Source organism: Gymnoscopelus microlampas, assembly GCF_963454915.1.
Source record: "Gymnoscopelus microlampas genome assembly, chromosome: 8".
Lineage (NCBI taxonomy): Eukaryota > Metazoa > Chordata > Actinopteri > Myctophiformes > Myctophidae > Gymnoscopelus > Gymnoscopelus microlampas.
Window position 1 is genome coordinate 14208238 of NC_139945.1, and position 24136 is coordinate 14232373.

Consider the following 24136-nt stretch of genomic DNA (forward strand, 5'->3'; position numbering starts at 1 on the left):
GTCTGATTTGCACTTGGCTGCACAACGATTTACAATTACGATTAAAGTAGGCTATATTTGGCAGACGCTCTTTTCTAGGGCTGCAAATGTATTTTATTTTATCGTTTACTTTTCCGAATATATCAAATAATGGAGAATGCTTTTATTTTTTTAAATAATGGATTAAATGGATTAGTTTGATTAATGGTTGCGCACCTACTCGTATATCAGTGTGGAATCAGATCGACTATATTTGGGACACCGTCGTACGATGCATTATAAAGAAAGGCATTAGCGAACCAATATGATTCTCGAGTCGACACTTTCCCTGTCGGAGAGAGACAGTCGCTCTGCATAAGATAAGATCAGGTAAGAAGAGATTACGGCATAGCTGATAAAGCCCCCGAGAGCAAAAATAGCCGGATGAAAATTGACACCAGCGTGCATTGTGTGACAAACTATATTTAAGCCGTCACAACTGTCAGTTTGGGCATGTAAAATCCCTAATTCAATTATCAACACATGGAGGATGGTGTATACTGTATGTCATGACAAGAATGTGTTGCGTTTGTCAATGAATCACAGATGCATTGACAGATTGTAGTCTAGCCTTGTTCTTTTCTGCCGTCGTTACAGTTACGTATTAATTATGTTATCGGCCCTGTCAGGCGGAAACGTTGTATCTCCATAATTCAACTTTTCACGTTTTTTCTTTGTTTTGTTTTTTGGTAAATTAACGCCTTACTTCATCATACAAGTGGGTCGCACAAAAGTAGTGAAAATAGCAGGTCTAAAAGCTTGTAGATCGTCTGTTTTCACTATTTTACACTTTGGCTATTCAAAAATAGCAGATATACAAGCTCATAGCGCGGCACCGAGTGCCGCGCTACGAGCTTGTAGATCTGCTATTTTTGAAAAATCGTGAAAATGTGTGCAAATCTTCTGAATATATATTTTTAAAGCGAACATTTTTAACTCAAATCTTTGCTTCTGGGGGTCCCTGGAACAAAATATTTTGATGAGGGTCGGCGGCCAAATGCATATAATTTTGGGGGTCCTTGACATGAAAAAGATTGAGCACCACTGATATAGAAACATACGTTTTTCAGAATACTGTTGAGATTTAGGAGATTTTGTAGAATCGGCTTCAGGTCTCAATGGGTTAATAATGACAAAGGTAATGGCTTTGGACATACAAGGTTTCCACCCGACAATGAGGTTATGCAAGAGCCCAGTTACACAATAGGTACAGTACAGTATGTCCATGTGCTTTGTCAATGGGACTCAATCCATGTTGGATTGTCGCTGCACCTTGTGCCAAGAGACACATTACTAAATGAAAGTTTTATGGTTGATGCTCTTTTTTTCTAAGGTTCACCTGAAAACCAAGTCACTGGCTGCGCCCGTCAGAGCTCTGAACAATACCACTCTGACTGTGAATCATGAGCTTTGAGAGTTAATAACAATGAGGCTTAATTAGGGGGAGAGTGTGTGTGTGTGTGTGTGTGTGTGTGTGTGTGTGTGTGTGTGTGTGTGTGTGTGTGTGTGTGTGTGTGTGTGTGTGTGTGTGTGTGTGTGTGTGTCGTCCTCTGTTCAGCTGTCCTCAAATAACATTAGCTGAGAGTTTCAATTTGTTTCAATTAGTGTCGCAATGCCATTAAGCTGAAGCAGTGAGACACACTCCCACCAGTTGAGGTCTGTTTTCTTACCTATGCTTTAGGGCGCTTCAGGGCTGGGCAATTAACCGAAAATATATCGAAACCCATATTTAGAACCAATAACCGACTTCTTCAAATAATTGATTATTGAATCAAGCAAGTTTTTTAATATATATTTTTAATTTCTTCTAATATTCTAATAGACTTGTTTAAATCAACATTATTGATTAGTCTGATTAACCACTTAAGTACGTGTTTAACGTTTTATAGTTTGTTGTTTGTTGTTAAATAGAAAAAAATTGCATATCTACAAGCTCACAATGCGTTGCATCGTGCGTGGTGAACTTATAGATCTCCTATTTCTAAAATAATTGTTCAATAATCAGAATCGAGGCAATAGTGTTAAATGATCGTGATATTGATTTGAAGTCATTATGGCCCTGCCCTACTATGCATTCTCCATTCCCAAATGCAAGCGAGGGCTTTGCTTAAAAGCATTCTGCCAATAGAAGTGTGTGTGTGGCTGAGCTATTTAAGCCTGCATGGATTAAAGCGTGTCAATTGTTTGATGTGCTCTAAGTAAACAAGCTCAGACCCTATAAAAACATCAGCATTGTGTGAGTTTATCTTTGCGCCGCAGTCCATTCTCCGCAACGGCACCGGAAATGAGAAAATCTGCCTGCTGAATTAGCACCGTGTAAGTCATGGGCGAAACAGCCCCATGGTCAAAGTACAGGTACATGCAACGTCTATGTCTGTACATAATAGAACTGAATTTGTATGCGAGAGACGAGGCAGGTCCTCTGATATAACTGTGTACTTGAATTAGTATTTTTGATCTCTTGTACTGTAAAAGTAGCAATACCACAATGTAGAAATATTCTGTTACAAGTAAAAAATAAACATCCTGTATTCAAAGCTTTACTTGTGTGTCCAAATTTCCTTTTTTTTTGTTGTTGTTGAAAGAATGTGTTCTAATAGACATAAGTATGAAATAGAGAATAATCGGTGAATGTTTGTTTTTATAATCGAAATCTACAAAGTAACTTGTAACTAAAGTTTTCAATTGTAGTGGAGTAAAAAGTACAATATTTCCATCTGAGATGTAGTGGAGTAGAAGTATTGTCGTGCTGCTGGGTGATGAGGAGTGTGTAAGGACGGGCACGACAATGTTTATCCAGGTTAGTAGACTTTACTAGGAAAACACAGTTCTTTACAATTATGCTGGTCAGGTCAGGATGGTGATAAACGTGTCACAAACTTAACTAACTCTGCTCGCTGTTAACAGGTGAGTATTTGATCACTTGGGTCCTCTAGTTCTGGCACAGAACGGGAGACGCTCCGTCCGTGCTGTTGAACCTTCAGAAACCCTAATAACACTGAACAAGGAAATGCTCACGTCTCTTATCAAACTAGCACCGCACACAGGACAGCCAATGACAGCGTGACAATACATGCACGTCCAATCAGTATCAGTATCTCAAATCTCTAGGTAACTGATTCCCATGTTACACACATTCACAGATACAGGTGCCACAGGGCTGTACTGCCCATGTGCCCATCACAACAGTATAAAGTATTGAAATGGACATGCTCAAATAAAGGAAAAGTACCTCAAAATTGTATCTGAATACAGTACTTGAGTAAATGTACATGGCTACTTTCCACCACTGGTATATTCTTCCATAGATCATAGTGGCATCAATCGCTGAATGGCAAAATCCCTGTTCATAATGTCATTTATTAGCCTGGTAAACCCCCCTCCCTCCGGAAATCTCATTTGCATTTTATTTCAGGAAGGAGGTCTGGGATTGCGCAGGGAGTAAAGCTGCCCCGAACACTGCGTGTTCGAACCAATCAGCGGCTGCTAGGGGCGGGATCATCCAATCACCTGCCTAGTAGCTTGAAAAAAAGAAAAAACGTCTGTCATCGATTCTGCGACCGGAGTCTCAGATGGAAGTAGGCTGTGAAACAAATGTGTGTCGCAAGCTTCTTCCATTTGACGGTGTCAGGTTAGTAATTTATACCAAAATGTCAAAGCCTGATTATATCAACATACATTTCTGTGGGAAAATATTGCAATAATGGGTGACAACATACTGTGTCATTGGACTAACATCATCAGTGACTAAACATGGCTCTTAATACAATTGTAACATCAAATCTGGTCGCTCGAAGGCTAAGGAATAAAAGAGTCATTCTCTATCTGACATCCATAATCACATTGAAATGACCTTCAGGATGCTGAATCTCATGATTATATGGTTACTCAAGACTTAAAATCTTAAAATGAGCACAGCAGGATTCATATGATATGATCATGAATTAATAGCAAGAGAAACCAGTACGACGGTGCATCTCCACAGTTCATGCAAATTCCTCAAGGGTGTAGGTCAGATATTAAGATCTGACGGTCATTCTGTTTTTATCTCTCTCTCATCCTTAACCCAAGACCTGATTCCGATTCTACAAATGTCTTCTAAACCCAGTTTTCAGTCCAGTGAAACAGTTTTCAGTGTTCTCAAAACTTGTTCATGTCATGTAATTGGCCGCCGACCCCATCTCAAAATATTTTGTTCCAGGGACAACCAGAAGCAAAGATTTGAGTTAAAAATATATATATTCAAAGATTTGCAAAAAAATTAACATTTAATGTTCAAGATCTTTCAAAAAATTGCAGATCTACAAGCTCATAACATGGCACGAAGTGGCGCGCTATGAGCTTGTATATCTGCTATTCTTGAATAGCCAAAGTATAACATAATGGTTAAAGTGGTTACACAGATGCGTTCCCGGTTTTAATGGGTTAATAACGTTGTTTTTTTTGGTCACAGAAGCTATACGAGTGCGCGGCTACTTTGATCCTTTCATTCTGTAGTTGGTTGGTCCTTGGTCGTCACCCCAACAGGATAGGTGTGCATAACTTCCTTTGAACTCCAGCACCACATATAAAGTACCATGAAAAAGGATGCTCTGGGTGCCAGTTGTAAATCACACACCTCCTCTAGAACCACGAGTACCCCAGCTGACCTACAATAATAGCATCACAACTCATTCATCCTCATGGGCCTCAATAGACTGCCCTGTCATTTGTCACCTCTAGCCTGTAACGCACAGAGCGAGCAGAGCTTCAATGGTGTGTGGTGGGTGCAAGCCAGGCGGCAGTTCTACAACGTGTAGCACCATATTACAGCATCAATACCTGAAGAATCAACAATGGGTTTATTTGTCACTCACTCATACAGTACAGGCATCCAAGCAGCGATATGTTGGCGGGACGTGTTCTACAGTGCTTCGATTGTTTTATTGTGTCAAACAGGTGACACCCAGATGATTAGCTTAATGTGCAACATTGCTTTATCACTCAACTGTAAACAGACCAACATACAGTATAAGGGCCCTTATGCCTACACTTTTTAGGCATTTTACAGTATTTTGAAAAACAGTATTAAAAATACTTCAAATAGACGATCTAAAAGCTCACGTGTCGATGTAGATCAGGTTATGTATAAGGAGTAGGGGTGTGCCGATACACTAATTTCACGAAACGATACGATACGATATTTGGCTCACAACTTCGATACGATTTCGATACGATACGCACTTTTTTTATTATGAAAATATATGGAGGAGAAAAAAAGAAAATGCAAACAAATAATTCTGTTTTTGCATTATTCAGATATGCAAACTTGCAGCTTTTCAGCTACAATAGCCGTTTTGAATCCAAATAGTATGACACCTGACCCGAAAAAAAAACATGTTGTCACTCTTTTCACTTTGGGGCCGTTTGCATGCCTGATTATTATGATTGTAGGAAAAAAAAAAAAAAAAAAAAAAAAATTTTTTTTTTTCAAAAACGATATTTTTTTTTTCCAAAACGATACATATCGTCGCGAAAACGTATCGCGATATATCGCGGGACGATATATCGGCACACCCCTAATAAGGAGTAATGCGGTGTGCAAGATAGGGCCCTAAGTGTATACAAGGTAGCACATTTCTAAAGTTACAATTTAATGGCTTTTAAGACATTTTTAAAACCCAATTAGCCAAATGTTTTAATATTACATAAAAAAGAGGCAAACATTGTGAAAATAGCCGATCTACAAGCTCACAAAGCCTCGCAGTGCGAGGCGTTGTGAGCTTGTAGATTGGCTATTTTCACAATATTTATCTGTGGAACCGAGTCAAACTAAATGTAATGCCTACAATTCCAAGTGCTTGTCAGGATGGGGGGTCCCCAGTTGAAATATGATTATTTTGGGGGGTCCCCAGTTCAAATATGATTATTTGGGGGGATCCCCAGTTGAAATGTGATTATTTTGGGGGAGTCTGAAAAGTTAGGGAACCCTTGCACTACAGACTATATGACTTGAGAATGAGAATATTATGCTGGGGGAGCACGTAGGGATTAAAGTGTCTTTCTCAGGGACCCTTAATTCCGGTGACCTTCACCAGATGGCATCTCTACACCCACTAAGCTACGGCCGCCAATAATAGTGAAAACAGCAGATCTACATGGTCACGACGCATTATATCATGACACGTTGTGAGCTTGTAGCTATTTTCACCAGTTTAGGAAATCTGTGACTTTTGTTTGTTGGTGAAAATGTTTTAAAATGTTTAGAAAATAGTAGTAAAATAAAATTAAAAAATGGGGGGGTTTCTGAAAAAAAAGAAAAAATGTTTTGTTTGAAAAAACAAAAAAAAGAACAGGATATTTACATGGGTACGCGACCTCAAAATGGGTCACAGCCTATGTCTGGGAAGTGAACCACCTGCTTCAATGTAACAGCTTCATCCACACTGCACTGTTGCCACAGCGCAGTGCAGTGAGATCCTAGCAGTTCATTGTTAGGCAAACATTAATGAAAGGCAAACAAACAGTTTATGCTAATTTGCATGCTGTTGTCCCTCTAATGAATTTAAATGCAGGTTATCCGTCCCAGTGCAATTAATTCACAAAACAATAAGAGGATTTGCCTTTACTAAGCCGCTGTCTGCTGAGCCATCAGTCAAACTGGATATCAGCAGAGCAAGGGTATAACCGAGTCCCCTCTCTCTCTCTCTCTCTCTCTCCAATCAATTTCTGTCTCCAGAAACACAGCTGATTTAATTCCTCCAATACGATTTAAGCATTCCTTCTTTATTGACAACATAAAAAGCAGTGTATCACTCTTATGAATGGGAGTAGACTGTACATGCATCTTTACCCTACTGTATGGTACTGTATACTCTACAATATGTAATTGCTTTCATTATTTAGACTTCATGTCTCTGTGTGATAAATTGAGTTTTTAGCTGAGTAATAGCTTTCAACTGGGAGTCCCTATTATGGGCATGTCATATAGGCAAAAACTTTCCAAAATGTTCTAAATATATATTTTTTATACCCCTTCTCTCTCTCATGAAGCGAAAAAAAAACCCACCACAATGCGTTGTGAGCTTTTAGATCTGCTAAGCATACAGCACGAGACTAAGAAGTTAAACATCCTTGATTAAAATGTTCTTTGTGGGTAGTGTTGCCAGATTCTGTGAGAGAAACAAGCAACCAGGTCTAGGAAAACCAGCCCAAAAGAAGCGACTATGGGCCACATGAGCACTTTAACATAATATGTTAAATCCATCGCGATGCGACGCGTTGTGAGCTTGTAGATCGGCTATTTTCAAATAAAATCTTGCGGGGAAATTATAATAAGCAGATCTGGCAACCCTGTTTGTGGGTGGACAGTGGGCCTCACAAAGGTAACATGCCCATATATGGAGAGATGGACGTCACAAACGTAACATGCCCATATATGGAGAGGTGGACGTCACAAACGTAACATGCCCATATATGGAGAGGTGGACGTCACAAACGTAACATGCCCATATATGGAGAGGTGGACGTCACAAACGTAACATGCCCATATATGGAGAGGTGGACGTCACAAACGTAACATGCCCATATATGGAGAGGTGGACGTCACAAACGTAACATGCCCATATATGGAGAGGTGGACGTCACAAACGTAACATGCCCATATATGGAGAGGTGGACGTCACAAACGTAACATGCCCATATATGGAGAGGTGGACGTCACAAACGTAACATGCCCATATATGGAGAGGTGGACGTCACAAACGTAACATGCCCATATATGGAGAGGTGGACGTCACAAACGTAACATGCCCATATATGGAGAGGTGGACGTCACAAACGTAACATGCCCATATATGGAGAGGTGGACGTCACAAACGTAACATGCCCATATATGGAGAGGTGGACGTCACAAACGTAACATGCCCATATATGGAGAGGTGGACGTCACAAACGTAACATGCCCATATATGGAGAGGTGGACGTCACAAACGTAACATGCCCATATATGGAGAGGTGGACGTCACAAACGTAACATGCCCATATACAGTATGGAGACTGTATGGATTATTTGTATCCTCGCTGGTGTCACTGATAATGTCACGCTCTGATGCGTTGTGAGCTTGTAGATCTGCTATTTTCAAATAAAATCTTGCAGGGAAATTATAATAAGCAGATCTGGCAACCCTGTTTCCGACTTGTGTGGTGCCTGAGGCTGGCGTAATGCACTTATTGGTTTCTCTTGTTATTAGCCTAACTGATGAACATTTTAAGATTAAACACACACGGTATGTGAAAAAAGTGTTGATAGATTGAATACTTTATTTAGAAGTTTGCAGGAAAAAAAGCACATGAAAGTATACAGTTTAAATACAAGGTCAACTAAATAGGATTAAAAAGCCCATGAAAGCCTAATCAATGGCTTGTTTCAAATGGGGTCCTTTTGTACTCAATCCATAGTGACATTAAATGACAGACAGGTGTACACTACTATGCAGAACATCATATAAACAGTTTAGAATTGAAAAATCACACCCAGTGTGAAGAGAGTGGTGCCTTTGAAAGTGTAACTGGTTGCATCCTTGTGTTGCAATCAGCAACAATATGTTGTCACGTGACACGTGACAATATGTTGTCACGTGACACGTGACAACATATTGTCACGTGTCACGTGAAGCTTGACCAATCAGCCGTGCTCAAACATACGGACGGACATACGGACGGACGGACATACGGACACACGGACAAAGTCAAATGTAGGAGTGGTTGGCACCACTCAAAAATAAGAAAAACAAAAATATGTACAAAGTTAGAAAGGGAGGGACTAGGTTATTACTTTTACAGGGGCCAGTTTCGAATTGCAGTCGCCTAATAATGCTGTATAATGTATAATGCAGTATAACACAGTTCTACAATCTCTCTTGATTTTCATTGCAGAAATTATGACACCTCAAAGACCACACAAGCTGATGCAGACAGAGTGCATTGAAAAGGCTGTGACTGTGTAATACTGCGCATAACACACATGAAGGACCCACATTTCAAAGTACCACATTAAAAGGAATGTTTCACACTTCTCTCCCTCTCTCTTCTCTGATAAAGAACTCAGAAGATTCGGAAGTGTGCAAACAAGCATGCAGTAAACTGTACTGTGTATGCATTTCCTAACAGGACTGACTGATTACTCATTATAATTAGTTTTTTTACCCTCCCTCTTCCATCTGTTCACCGAGGCCATGAGGGAAGTGTGCATATATCCTGTGTAGTGTGTGTACCCCTTAGACACCAAAGGCATCAAAAGACTGAAAAATATCTGTGATGATGGCTGTGGTGTATAGTCTGGCAGCATAGAATCTTTAATGTAAATAAAGTTGCCAGCCACTTAATCTCAGAGAAAATGAGAAGTGACTCATCAGTGGTGAGGGAAATGAAAATGGAGCCCCGAAGATGTGACTTTGCATGATTATCAAGTTGCCGGGTGGAGAACTCAAGACTCTGAGGCCCGCGGGAAGCCTATCCTAGACTGTGTATGTGGTCTGGGATTACTTTCTGGGTTCGTAATGAAAATGATTCATTAAAGTGGAACAGTTGCAGTTTTCCACTCATTCATTTTTTTAATCCGGTATTGGGGACACAGCATGGGTGTATACCGTTTCTTGAAGGAGAGGACTTGTCGACAGAAAGGGAAGCTTAGTCTAACTTCATTATCAGATTGCAACTCAAACCACAAGTACTCTTTATGCCCTCTCTCTGGTATATATCCATCTATCCATCTATCCATCCATCCATACATCCATCCACGTCCCTAATATGTAAGCCTAGATTACACTAAAGAAAAGGATGCTGAGAACTACCAGTTTCCCATCACCAAGATAAGCTAAAACATGACATGATGTCTGAAATGTGATTCTTTCAGTAGCTAGTATACAAACAATAGCAATAGAAATGTTGCACACGCGGTAAATACAAAGATAATGTGAGGCATAAACAATTCTCAAAGGCTAATCTTTTTAGCCTCAAGCTGTGCCTCAGTAAATGTTTACACTGCACATGGCAATGTATGCAAGGCAGAGATACAAGCATATGAAAGGTATAATATGTGCAAACTGACATCCAGAGAATATCTATCACAATGAATGTGCACAGGCTGTACTACTGGCAGGCAAAACAGACTAGAGTCCCAGCAGGTAAACAAGGTTTATTTAAAGTGTTTTTGAAGTGTCTCAAAACTTGATCACAATGACAACGGGTGGCTTGGGCATACAGATGGTGCTCTGATTGTTTTCACTATTTACCATAACGCACGGCTGAAAGTCAAAGTCGCCATCAGGGAAGGAGCGACCAGCCACTTCTCACACTGTGATCAAATTCCCTGGCTTATGAGGTTAGCCCACGACTGCTTAGGTGAGCTGCATGTTCATTTCAAGAGTTTTTCTTTTCATTATTTGAAGAAGCTAGATCTAAAATATGCGTAGGAGATGTCATTGGAAAATACTGTAAATCTCATTCTTCGTTCCCTGACAAAGTAGGCTAACTTACTAACTCCTCTTCTGTCGGTCCTTATTGATTCAAGTCTTCATTTATACTCTGGTGTGCCGTACGACACCAGTGTCTGACTGTACTGTACTGAAAATCCGGCTTATGCTGACCTAAAGCTTCAGCCTTTAATACATATATTTTTGCCTTAAGAGTGCAGAAGCTTTTTTTATCTCCACCAGGCCAAAGCCCAGGGCAAGAGATAATGGCCCTCATTGATCAATGGAACGTACAAACCAGCTTAAATTTGAGCCCAGGAATCAGCTTACGACCATGTCCACGTGAGATTTATCAAGTAGGTGTACCCTGTCAATCACAGCGTAAGATTTGTCCCCTGTTGATAAATGAGGCGGAGCCTTTTCCCACCTGTTTTTCGACATGAGGAAGCGGAATACGGCCGACATGTGAAGTTACCCCACGTTCACACACGGCTACACAGCACACACGCCTATCATATGCGCGGATTGGCACATGCTATTTGCATACACAGGGCACAGACCCGATAGACACAGACACAGACACATCCAATAACAAAATATAATACAAATAAAACAAAAATATGACCGCATTCGTAGTCCAGTCAACTATAAGTTGTCACGATATGTCAGAAGAATGCTGTCTGGGGGAAAACAAAGAAAAAAATATGCATCTTCGTTTTGACTGAGTGTACACACGCAGTCCTATAGACAGCCCTCAAAAAAGAGGCGTGCACTTCCGTTTATATATACCCAGGAAAGGGGGTGTGGCTGTGTTTACATCCAATTAATTCTTGTTTAATTCTAGTAAGTAAAGATATATCCTAAACGAAAACCATGAAAATATTCCAGCGCAGCAATCCCCAAAATCCTCTAGTATGTATGCGTTCATGTCTTAACACAGAGCCAGTAAAGCACTGTTTAAATGGCTGAATGATTAAGCATCTAACTTATAACATTGTAAATATGGTTATATTGTTTTTAATTGCTCGAATTTAATTGCTTGTACACTTGATAATGACCTCCCACATCGAAACACACATCGTCAATGTATGCCTTTACAAAATATATTTTATTCACATGTATTATTTATTAGTTTTATAGCTATACATTTTTGGAGTTAATGCATATGTGTATATGCCTGTCAGACGGTCAGACAATGCTGCGATGGAACAAACAGGTGTAGACAAATCCTACATGTCCTCAGACCCGACGTGAGATCTGAGCGTGCCATACGCTCAAGTCAAAGTCACGATAGAATGATAAATCCCGACAATTGAGGTGATCTCCGCGTACGCCCATTATTTGGTCTGCACAACTTTGATAAATGAGGGCCAATGTTTTTGCCCCCGTCTGTCTGTCTGTGTGTCAGTCTATGTGTCCAGAGCTAATCTCGTAAACTACAGAGAGATCTGCACCAAATGTCTTAAGTTGTGCACGCTGCCTGTAGGCCAAGGACATCACTGCCCACATACACTATACACCTAGGAATAGTACAGTTGACGCAATGCCACACCTTGTCCCAGCAATGTAAGATTCTGCTTCTTACACAGCTCCCTCTGTAGACCACCCAGCATGGCGGAGATAGGCGCCTTGCGGCGTGTCCCCTTTCTCGTTTTTACCTGTTTTGTGGTCCTCTGACACCTCAGCATATTCAGCATGTGTGAGTGCAGTGATCTGATCTCCTTGTACAATGTATTTCCTGGAATGATACACACTGTTAATGTGTGGTCAAAATCCTCTGTATTGTAAAACTGCTTAAGCGTAAAAAAGTTGGTTGCATGAATATCAAAACACGGCCATGCTTCAGACACTTTGCAGGGGTTGTGCGACAAAGCACAATTCGCAAGACTCGGGCAGAGCAATTTGTATTCCTTTTAGGCTTCAGATAAACCTGTAGCTGATAGTGATTTTCTATTTCACGTTTGTGGTATCTGACTATGCAAACCGTTCCGCTTGCAGTCCGTTTTTGAAGCTCACCCGATCCTTTCTCCGAGAAGATGACCTTTTACTGTATGTAAAGCCATTCGTCTGTACTGTGCTGCTCTGACATGCGGGCAGAATGATAATTCATCGATGCCGCCATGCAGAACCCTTTTATAATGAAGCCCAACCACAATCCAGGAGCATTTCTCGAGGTGACTAAAGCAGGGAGTATTCAAAGTTAACCTCCGGCTCGACAACACTGTAGGCCTACTACTACAGTACCACATCATTAGCAAGAGATTACATACAACTAATTAACATTAATTAATTATTAATCAATATTGTGCTTGCTTTCAGCTGCCTTGAACATTGTATTGAAATTATTGCTTCCTCAACATATTTATTAGACTCTCTAGTAGGAATCTTTTGATGCAGTGTAATCACTTGAAAGTCAAGTCCTCTGGGTTGTGTGAAAACTATTCTTAATAAGGGTGCCTTAAGTGCCATTGTAGCTAAATCTGATGGATGAGCTGTTGGCGAGAATGTGAAACCCTCCCCGGCTTCCTCCAGGTCCAATAAAGCACTGTTCCTGAAGGGCTTGACGTGCAGTGATTGAAGTATTTACGACAAGACAGAAATGTGATGGTCGCTGAGAATGCGGGTGACAGTGACGCATGACTGAGCAGATTATTGTGTACAGACTGCCGGGCGGCCCTTTGAATTGTGATGCCTCACTTTATTGTGGCGAGGTTAAAAGGCTCACCTCTCGGCGAGATGCATTGCTCTGCGCCGCCGGCCCGGCTCATTCTGACACAGCAAAGTCCATGTCAGCAGAGGCAGAGAGTGGTCCCTGCAGAGCAGACAGACACACCTTGCTGTAAGTGAACAGGCAGCATGCTGCATTCTACAGTACTAACTGCGGTTGGCTTTGACTGGAAAAGGGAAGTTGTGCAGAGTTTGGCATGTTTCTCCGTGCATGAGAAAGTAGAAAGGCGCACCTAGTTGAGCGCAAATGTCCACCAGGAGGCATGCATTAACAATTATACTGTGATGCATTAAGGTTCTCTCTCTCTCTCTCTATCCCATGGCCTGGAACCAGGGTTTTCAACTGACTGTGACCCAAAGACCATCATCCTGATTATTTGCCACTGTCGCAAAAAATGCTTGTTCAGGGTGGGATTGTCGGGATTGTCGGGTCTCTTCTCTACATGTAAAGTGTCTTGAGACAACTTGTTGTGATTTGACACTTTAATAAAATTGAATTGAATTGAATTGAATTGAATTGATTATGAAGCAAGGTGTTGTGATGGGTGGGTCATGGGTACATACGGTAGGAGAAGTTTTGTTATTATAAAAAAAAAAAAAAGTTTTACCTGTTAATGTGATTTCTGTGTGTGGTGAGTTGCACACAGTTTATTCTTAGAAGTACTGTAGCATTGGACAGGTCCAGTCTCATACAATTGTCTGTTTCCAACCTAGCCCTCTACTCTTCAGGTATGCCGGTGTGTAAAAAACACTCTCACAGAGATACGCAGTTACAAAAGGTAAAAAGCACATCGCTGCTGTAAACTCTGCTGTAGGCTCAGCCTGACAACTTCACCAGAACTTCACAAGGGCCTGGGTTTCATACACGGGTCTCTTGACAGAATATGTGCATTGTCTTCTGTAGTTGTTAAGCTTGAAATACTGTCCTCCTATCACACAAATACCCAATAACAGTTGTGCATCCTTGAAAATACACGCGGACTCTCGTCAGTTTGAATTGATAATGCTGCTTGAGCCGCTCGAAGTTTCTCCATCAACTGGCCACTGTCACATCACTTCACACATCACTTGTCACATTGCAACTATTTGTCATCCCTGCAGGTAGCAGCAGTCAGATCCTCTTCTAACGTTACTTGTGTTGCTGGATTTGTCCTTATTATGAACCCATCCATGGCGATGCTGGCTCTATATAAAACATAACATACCAACACAGCCCACACTCCAAATTCACCAGTAGCCCACTCCAAGTTCAACCCACAGAAAATACCGCACTCTGTTCGTTTTCATCAGCAAAAAAAAAATCAATTCACTATTTTTAGATGCTGGATGATGGAAGCTAATATTTTCGGACATTATTGATGCATATGCAGAGGCCATTCTTCCAAGGATTGACTGTGGAGGGGTGCTGTTTGTAATCACATGAGAAGTGAACAGACTATATAACCAAATGTTATTACTTAGTCCGAGACCACCCGAACGGATTTGAAAAATATTCTAGAATTGAGGTCCATGGCCTGCTGACAGTGTGCACATTACAAGAACAAATATGATAGTGATTGGCCTATATATAAAGACATACAATATGTATGTATATATAATACAAGAAATCATCAATACTAGGAGCAGTAAAAGTATAGTTACAGAAAAACAGTGGGGGGTCATTTCTTTTGGCAAGCTAGAAGACTTGCTTCAAGGTCCAGTTGCAAATTGCAGACAGGTGCTCTTTTATATGCTTTAGTAATGCTGGTAAAAAAAAAAACATACTGTATATATATATATATATATATATATATATAGGCCTCAGCGGTGGTGGGCGACTGTTTTACCTCCCCCTCCCCTGCACTTTCTATGCTTATAGGTAGGTATTTCATGGCTCAAAAGTTACAGCTTCCAGATCAGTTTTCTCGTAACACAATACCAGGCTTTATTGTGCACGGGTATTCCAAAGACTTCATGTTTAGCACATGATGTGTGCTACACCACCCAAATGCATCAAACAGCACACACTCACGCACATTTCTGCTAACAAAAATGACTAAATCCATGAAAAGGCCACTGTATTTAATTTAGTAGACATAACAATATGTGACAAGGGACTAAATTCTATGTGGCATTACATTAGTTTCATCATTTTAATGACACCATTATTCAGAGGAGGAGGAGGAGGGGGGGGGGGGGGTGTCTGAGTCATTAATGACTGACTGCCCTGTCTATTAGTGACATGACTAATGGTAACAGCCTTCTCATTTCTACATCTCAATGTCTCGTCTGTTCATGGGAAACGTTTCACTCGGTCTCACGTGTCCCGTGGGAGCCAATATTAAAACCCACACAGAATATGCCGAAAAAATAAACATGTTTCGTCTGAAACAGGTGTGCCCTTTGTGCTAGTTTCTCCCGACGCACATGTGCCCATCGTCGCTGTCGGGTGGAACCTTGTATGTCCAAATCTGTTACCTTTCAGAAAATGAAAAAAAAAATGCTCTTATTAATACTTTTCATTAGTTAATTTTTCATAAAACACACAGACAATCTACCACTTTGACACAAAAAAAGAACACATCAAAAATAGCAAAAAAATGCAGATCTACGAGCTTGCAACGCGCCGCGAAGCAACGTGTTGTGAGCTTGTAGACCTGCTATTTTTTGCTATCTTTGTGTGACACACAAAAAACATAAATTACGAAAACCATAAAAATGTGAAATATGGAGATAAAAGGTTTCTGCCTGACAGTAACGCTATATATACTATTTCAAGCGGTGTCAATACAATGATCTAGAGCATGTTAAAATCCCATTGTCAGGGCCAGCTGTTGCTACCCGTTATATCCTATGAAAATTAACCCGAGTGGAACTCCACGCTGATACACACTTTTTTCTCTTTCTTGCCCTTGCTGTGTCGCACATTACACTGACTGCAAATAGCTACATTTCATACTGTAAAAATGAGACCCGCAGAGCAGCAAAGCATCTTTGATATTCATGGAGCCACACAAAATGCTGCCCCGTAAGAAGACTTACCAGACTAGTTTCTGGTGAGAAGAAGAAGAAGAAGAAGAAGAAGAAGAAAAAGAAGCTCACAGTGTGGTGCACTGTGACAAGTTGTGAGAATGTAGAGCGGCTATTTTTACTATTTGTTGTACGTACGACGAGGTGCGCAGGGCTTAAGTGGTTTGATTGATCGATACTTTATTAGTCAGAAATGTAAACAGTGCGAGGTACAGTCAGACATTAGGGCACAAAACAAGTCCTGGGGACTTGTTTTGTGCCCTAATGTCTGACTGTACCATTGTACAGTCAGACTTCGTGTTTCCAATGTACCATTGTGTTTCCATTGTGGTCCATATACTGTAGTGGCTAATCAGATCGCTCACACAATGAGTCTCTAATCTGCTTTCTTTTCTATTGAACTACACCAATCAAGCACACTGAATAGCAACCACGAATGAATCACAGAATGAGTGAATACCGTACATGAACAAATTAATTAATTTGTGATTCAATGTGAACTGCCTTGACTCAACATAATCCCATGTTATACTGTACTGATCTTCTGAGTGAATCAAGGAATTGATGAACGACAACTGCCATGACAATAATGCTGACACAATGAAACACTATAGCCACCCCAAATGAAAGAATGGACGCAACTGAATCAACCAACTACTGAGTCAAAGTATAGATACTCCTCGTCATATATTACACGAATACAAGTGAAAGTTGCTCTATCAAAGTGCTGGATTATTTGCTTTAAAAAAAAATTCAAATTCAAAAGTATTCAAAAGTACATGCTTTTAGAAATACTCAAGTATTCAACAGTATGAATTGGAAAGTACATACAAATGTGTTGTTAATATCAAAGCATTGCTGTAATGTAGAGATTTTCCAGGAATGTTCCAAGAAAAATATCAATAAAAAATAGCAGATCTACAAGTTCACAACACGTCCCATCGTCGTTTTTTCACTATTTGAAAAACGGCTTAACCACTTAAACCCCAGCATCATTATTGTGGGAAAAGCTTTCGCAGGGAAATAGCAGATCGGCTATTTTCAGTGAAAGCTTTCCCCGCAATAACAGAAAACAGAAAATACACTAGCATAGAGACCTGAGGGACTCCGCTCAACCATATGGGGTTCAAGTATAGTTACGGTATTAATGAATTCATAATGTACTTTTTCCCTTTCCTAGGAATGTAGAAGTCAAAAGGACAACATTTTTGTATCCAAAAAGACAACTACTCTAAAAAGTCTGCTTAAGACTGGGAACGCATCTGTGTGTCATTTTTAGATGTCTTTGGCTATTCAAAAATAGCAGATCTACAAGCTCTTAGCGCGGCACCGAGTGCCGCGCTATGAGCTTGTAGATCTGGTATTTTTGAAAGATCGTGAAAATTCGTGGCAAAATCTTGGATTATATATTTTTTAAAGCGAACATTTGTAAAATATTGAGTTCCAGGGACCCCCAGAAGCAAAGATTTGAGTTACAAATGTCCGCCAAAAAAAAGCTATCAGCTTGTATATCTGCTATTTTTGAATAGCCCAACAAAATCTAAAAATGACACACAGATGTGTTCCCGGTCTTAACCCATTAAGACCTGGAACGCATCTGTGTCACTTTAGATTTCTTTGGCTATTCAAAAATAGCAGATATACAAGCTCATAGCGCGGCACCGAGTGCCGCACTATGAGCTTGTGGATCTGCTATTTTTGAAAAGATTTTTTTCAAAAAACTGTTAGGATTTAGAAAACATTTTTAAGAATCGCCTCAGGTCTTAGGAGTTAAGTTCAAGACTCAAGTAAGTGTTCTTTGTTACCGCCTGTCCACAGATGAATAATCGATAACACGATGCAGGTATAGGTGGCAATAATTATAAAGTAACACCTCCAACAGGTATGGGACTGCATGGGAGAGAGGCTCGGGGGAAATGTTACAGATTTCGCGGTGTTTACAGGCTCCCTGTCTGTCAGCTCTGACACATCTGCAGGGTATAGACTGGGAGATAACACGACGTGACGCGTGGGGTTTGTCACCCCCCTCCTTCTCCAATCTCACACAGTGTGACAAGATGACAATGACGTCTTTAGACCCACAGACACATCTCCTGGTAATTGGTTGCTCTCCTCACACCTAATGGCGCGGTGGCTCGCTGCCACCCCATGCCCCCTGAGTTATAGCCTACCCCAGCCTTGCACAGTAAAATCCACAACGCTCATTTAAACATTGTACACCAGCTGATTCCCAATGTGTACTGAGTCAGGGCCCTACCAATACAGGTAGGAACTATGTTAGTCCCATTGTCCAACTGAATTGATCGATTGATCATTGAAATTAACATGCTCTGAATTGTTCAAGCAGACCACCCTCCACTTAACAGGCTTCCCTGTTACACATAAGAAAACATGAACATAAGAAACATAAGAAAATGTTTCCAATTGAGTCTCTGGTATAGGAGGAGCTGACCATCCACCCTGTCATCGAATTATTGGCTCAGGAATGGGACACAAACTAAAAAATCTCCACGAATTCTGGCTTCATGGGGTGTGTAATTGATAGAAAATAAGTATTTTTTTTTGGTGAACTACTCCTTTAAACATGTTATGTTGTTGTTAGTAGGAATAAAAAAAACGGAAGCACCCGGGAGGAAGTGGACCAAGGAAGGGGAGAAGCCAAACCGAGTTACTGTTTTACACAAAAAAAAGGAGGCTGTGCTCCCAGAGCAGCCTGGTCTCGACTGCAAAACGTAAATATATTACTTAATGACTAGACAACGAAACTTACTTACTTAATCCTCTTCGTGCTGGATAGCACATAAGGTCTTCACCAATGAACGCCAATGCTGTCTGTCTACTGCCCAGTGCTGCACTTGGCCCCAGGTCCATCCAAGTTCTTTCATCTCTTTCTCCACAGATCTTCTCCAGGTCTCTTTGGGTCGGCCTCTTTTTCTCTTCCCTGGTGGTGTCCATCTCATGGCTACCCTTGGGATGGCACTTGGGTCCATTCTGCACACGTGACCTATCCACATCCATCTTTTGAGCTTGATGACACTTGACAGTGGGGTCAAGCCTGTGCTCCGGTAAAGGTTTTCATTGGAGACGGTCATGGGCCAGAATATCCTGCAGACAACGAAAACATACAGATTAAGTTAGGTCGCAAAATACTTTTTTTTTTTAATTGCCAGATATTTACTGCCAATACGGGCACAAATGGGCCACGGCTTCTTATTGGTCTGTGGGGGGGGGGGGGTTGGGACCAGTGGCTTCCAATGTAAAACTCGAGTCACTTCCTGACTTGCCTACGTAATTGGTGACCTTTTGACCTACGAGTCAAATAGGACCCTGGCCAGACTGAGAAGCGAAGTCTGCGGATCGGAGCGAATCAGACTCTGGATCCCAGGAGCCTGTCATAGTCACTAAAAATGTTCACACTAATTGAGAAGCATGTGAACATTCCCACCTCAAAAGATCATGCTGTCTTCCTGTGGTGTTTGCTCATGTCTGAAGGCAGATCAGCCTTATTCATTTCCAATGTCCTTACACCTTCCTGGCACTGCACAGATGGAACTAGCCCACGCAGGGTTGAGGAGATGACTCATAAGGAAGTAAGTTGTTCAACTCGTTTCACTCAACTCGCCTGTCTCTCCCCGCACCCGCCCCGCCCCCCGCTACTGAGACCGGTGGTAAAAAGTCTGCACTGTAGACACACACAGGCGCGACACGACGCATGCGCAGTTTCATCAAGAGTCCACCATTGTTTGACACATAAACGCTAATAAGAAGCTGAGATTTGATGAAATTGAAAAACGGGCTTCACAGTTAAGTTCAGATGGTAATGGTCAATGGCTGTGTGCAAAATCAGAGCAATTGCTTGCTCCAGCCACTGAGGAGAACCGGGTAGCTTCACCACTACAGACAGAGGTTACTAGAATTATAGTAGGATAGGTAGCTGATATATTGCACTTTTACCTTAGCGCTAGGTATACTCTTGGTTGCTTGTTTTTGCAGAAAATGCACTTAAGACTTCTGGTGATTAGTAGTTTTCGTTCCCTACCTATGTTGAATGCACTTATTGTAAGTCGCTTTGGATAAAAGCGTCTGCTAAATGACTGTAATGTAATGTAACATATGTGTTTGTATATGGACTCATTTTAATGACCCTGCATTCAAGTCAATACAATAAGATATAATCAAATTAATTATATTACTGAAATAGTGTGACCGTGAATCATAATTGTTTCACAATGACGCATGTGTTATGTCATTGTCACTCTGTTAACACTATAGTTCATATTGTTTCATATATAGATGCTTGATAATATATTACAGATATTATATTGCAGATTTATAGAGTTACATCATGATGACAAGGTAACTACACAACCCAAACCTCTACCAAAGTGGTCTTGCAAATGTGGGGTTATTGCATGTTCTGTCACACACTCTGTGTGTGCTTGCAATACTTTGCCACGCTTTCTCCCTGGATCTATTTATTGCGGTCACGTTTCCTTTCTTGCTTATTATACATTTTACTTCCTTGTATGATTCCATGAGCTGCTGCAGTGCTGCTGTTCAGCCACAGAGAAGAACGCTGCTTGAGTGAGACTGTGTTGCTGCTTTCGCTTTGGACTCCATGATTGGTCAAGTTCAAGGATTCTGCTATCGACTTTCATGGTCTTTTACAGGAATACGTGAAGCCTGACTTTTACTATCCTGGCTCGACACAGCCTGGCTTGACAAGGCCTAGCTCGACAAAGTCGCTCCTTTTCAGCCTGGCTTGACGTTCATGGAACAGAATAAACCAGGCTATACGGACCCGACTTTGTCAAGCCTGGATTTGACTTAAGCGCAGGCTTATTTAATTCACCTTTCGTGAAATAGGGCCCTGGTCAAATTATTCAAACTTGCAATGGTGGACAGTCACAGTAAGTACACTTGAGTACTGTACTGTACTATAACATTTTCTGAGTTTTAACAGATGATACTATACTTTAAAAAAAAACAATACTCAGGTAAATACTCAGGTTTGAAAATATTCAAAATATGCACTTAAAGTACAGTAGTCAAGTAAATGTACATTGCTACTGTCCACCACTGGGCTTTATGGTATATTTACAGCACATTTATGGACAATGAATCGAATAATCACTTACTGATCATTTGTTTTTTCATATAGATGGATATTCAATTAAAGTTCTCAATAAAACAGACAGGTTCAGGTGAGAGTGTAAGGTCAAAATGACCATTGCCCATAACAACCCAATATTAAACTATTCTTTTCGCCATCCTTTTCATTCTGTCTGTCTGTCTGTCTGTCTGTCTGTCTGTCTGTGTCTCTGTCTGTCTGTGTCTGTGTGTGTGTGTGTGTGTGTGTGTGTGTGTGTGTGTGTGTGTGTGTGTGTGTGTGTGTGTGTGTGTGTGTGTGTGTGTGTGTGTGTGTGTGTGTGTGTGTGTGTGTGTGTGTGTGTGCGCGCACGCTTTGGTTATTGTGCTGGGAGTGTTTGGAGGCCACAAGCAATCTTGCTTAAGGTTTTTCATTTTCTTCTTTTCTTTACCGAATGGGCACCCAGATAGTTCTTTAGGTAACATGTTGCTAACATTCCAAGCCAAATTGCCTCTTTTGGGAGTCTTTTATTGATTGTTCTTGAAGGCAGCCATCTAGTGCTGTCACCACACCAAATCCTATGCACTCTGGCACTCTTTAAGTCTGCAGTCGATAGCTAGTATAACATGAATCCTCCATGGGCTCTGACTCTGAGCTGAGAGGCAGTGCAGTAATGCAACAAAACTTCATATTTTCCCCTTCATTCTGCCCTCTTTGCATTGCTGTCTCTCAAGAGGAGACAGACGGTGTGTCGGGGGAAATGTATTACCTCAAACTAAGTCAAAATGAGTCTTCAAAATGTATTTGGCTTTTCCTGACGGGGACTGTGCTGTTGTGTTTGTAAAAGGTATTTTGTCGCTCTCTGTCAGAAACCTTGTATCTCCATATATAAACGTTTTGTATTTTTTTGTAAATTAATGCTGCCCTATTTCGTCATATTAAAGTTAGCAAAAATATACGATCTACAAGTTGACAACGCTTTGCAATGCACAGTGTTTCTTTGGTGAAAGTGGTTAAAGGGGAATTTTGGACCACAGTTTTCTTGCGTGGTCCAAAATTCCCCTTTAAGTGTGTCATATAAATATCTAACCAATGAAAAGTATTAACCATAGCTAGATCCAAGATCGGATCCATTGCAACACATTTCCTGACAGGTAACGGTTTTGGACATACAAGGTTTCTGCCCGACAGCAACAATTTGAAAACTATAAGCTGGAATCTGATCATCAGACCTTCAGAGAATATCACTATGCGTTTCTGCTCCTGTTCTGACTGCGCCAGCCAAGCCACGTGCGTGGCTTGAATAATGCATGGCGTAGAACAGCAATGAATATAATACAAACAAAATCAAAGAAAATAGAAGATCCCAGCTTGACAGAGCTTAGTCAGACAAGCTCGGGTGAATACCAATGCTTTCATACGGACACTTATATTACTATGTGTTGTGTGACGTCTTCTGGAAACAGCACAGCTTGTTTCAGAGTATTTACAGAGAGATGAAGGCGATAATCACCGGTACAGTGCTGCTGGAGCTGTGGATGTCCTCACCATGAAACACCATGAAATGCACTCTCCCCCAGTTTGCCTTGGAGGAGCACTAATTAAACGAGCCACTGGGAGATGGCAGTAATTTACGTTTTATGCCTCCATCTTTAATCCCCTGTAACCGCTATCTTGTAATGACATCCAGTGAACCACTCAAGCCTCCTCTCCTTCATGCAGGCATGAGGTCTGACATCTTGTTTTTATCCAATTTACACAGCATATACGGTATGCTATATTTGGTACACTGGTACGCGGATGCGTTTCGGCGAGAGCCTTCCTCGCGTCGGGCATGTATGAGCATCTCCATACCGTATATGCCTATACGGTATGGAGATATACGACACCGGCAGGGTTGCCAGATCTGCTTATCCCTGCTTATCCCTGCAAGCTCACAACGCGACGCGTTGTGAGCTTGTAGATCTGCTATTTTCAAATAGCTGATGTATATGTTAAAGTGCTCATGTGGCCCATAGTCGCTTCTTTTGGGATGGTTTTCCTAGACCTGGTTGGTTGCTTGTTTCTCTCACAGAATCTGGCAACACTGGACACCGGGGACCGCACTCCCTCAGGTCGATGCGTGCGAGTTTGAAGTCAGTCGGTCCCATATATGGGCGGTTCTGGACAACCGGATCTTCTCCATATATGCCTATGGGCGTATTGGTCGGACCGGCGGTTCCGGACAACCGCCTATTCGACCAGCTCGACCCCTCGGGGCGGTCGGTCGGACGGTTTTCACGATATACATATTATATATAATATGAACTATAGATGCACGCTCACGCGCACGCACAGATGGACAGAGATTTTGTGTATTTATAGTAGGATAGCTATAGATATAGTCCAAGTGTACATAGACAATCTATCCTCAGCAGTGTGGGTAGAAATAAATATGCCGTACGGTCTATGCCCATGCGGGAGGCCATGGTTTGAATCCAGAATACACTATTACTTGGTATTTACAGTACATAATGAGCACTTCAGCTTGACTTGGCAGAGGTACTGAATCATAATCGTACAATATGGAAGCAGGAGAGTTTGTGGTCGACACCCATAATAACTGAGATGTAACCGTCATTTGACATGCAGTTTCTCCCCACATTTGAAGTAGATTAGCATTTGGTTGGAATTGTGGCTGTGGCAGTAATCATTGCCAATAAAAATATCATACAGTTCTATTTTAACCACTATCAAGCTGGCATCCCTATTTTGAACATGTCTTTATAAGGGGAAAAAAATCTAAAATCGACTACATTTGGCGGAAATAGCACAAGCTCGCGATGTAGAGCTTGTAGAT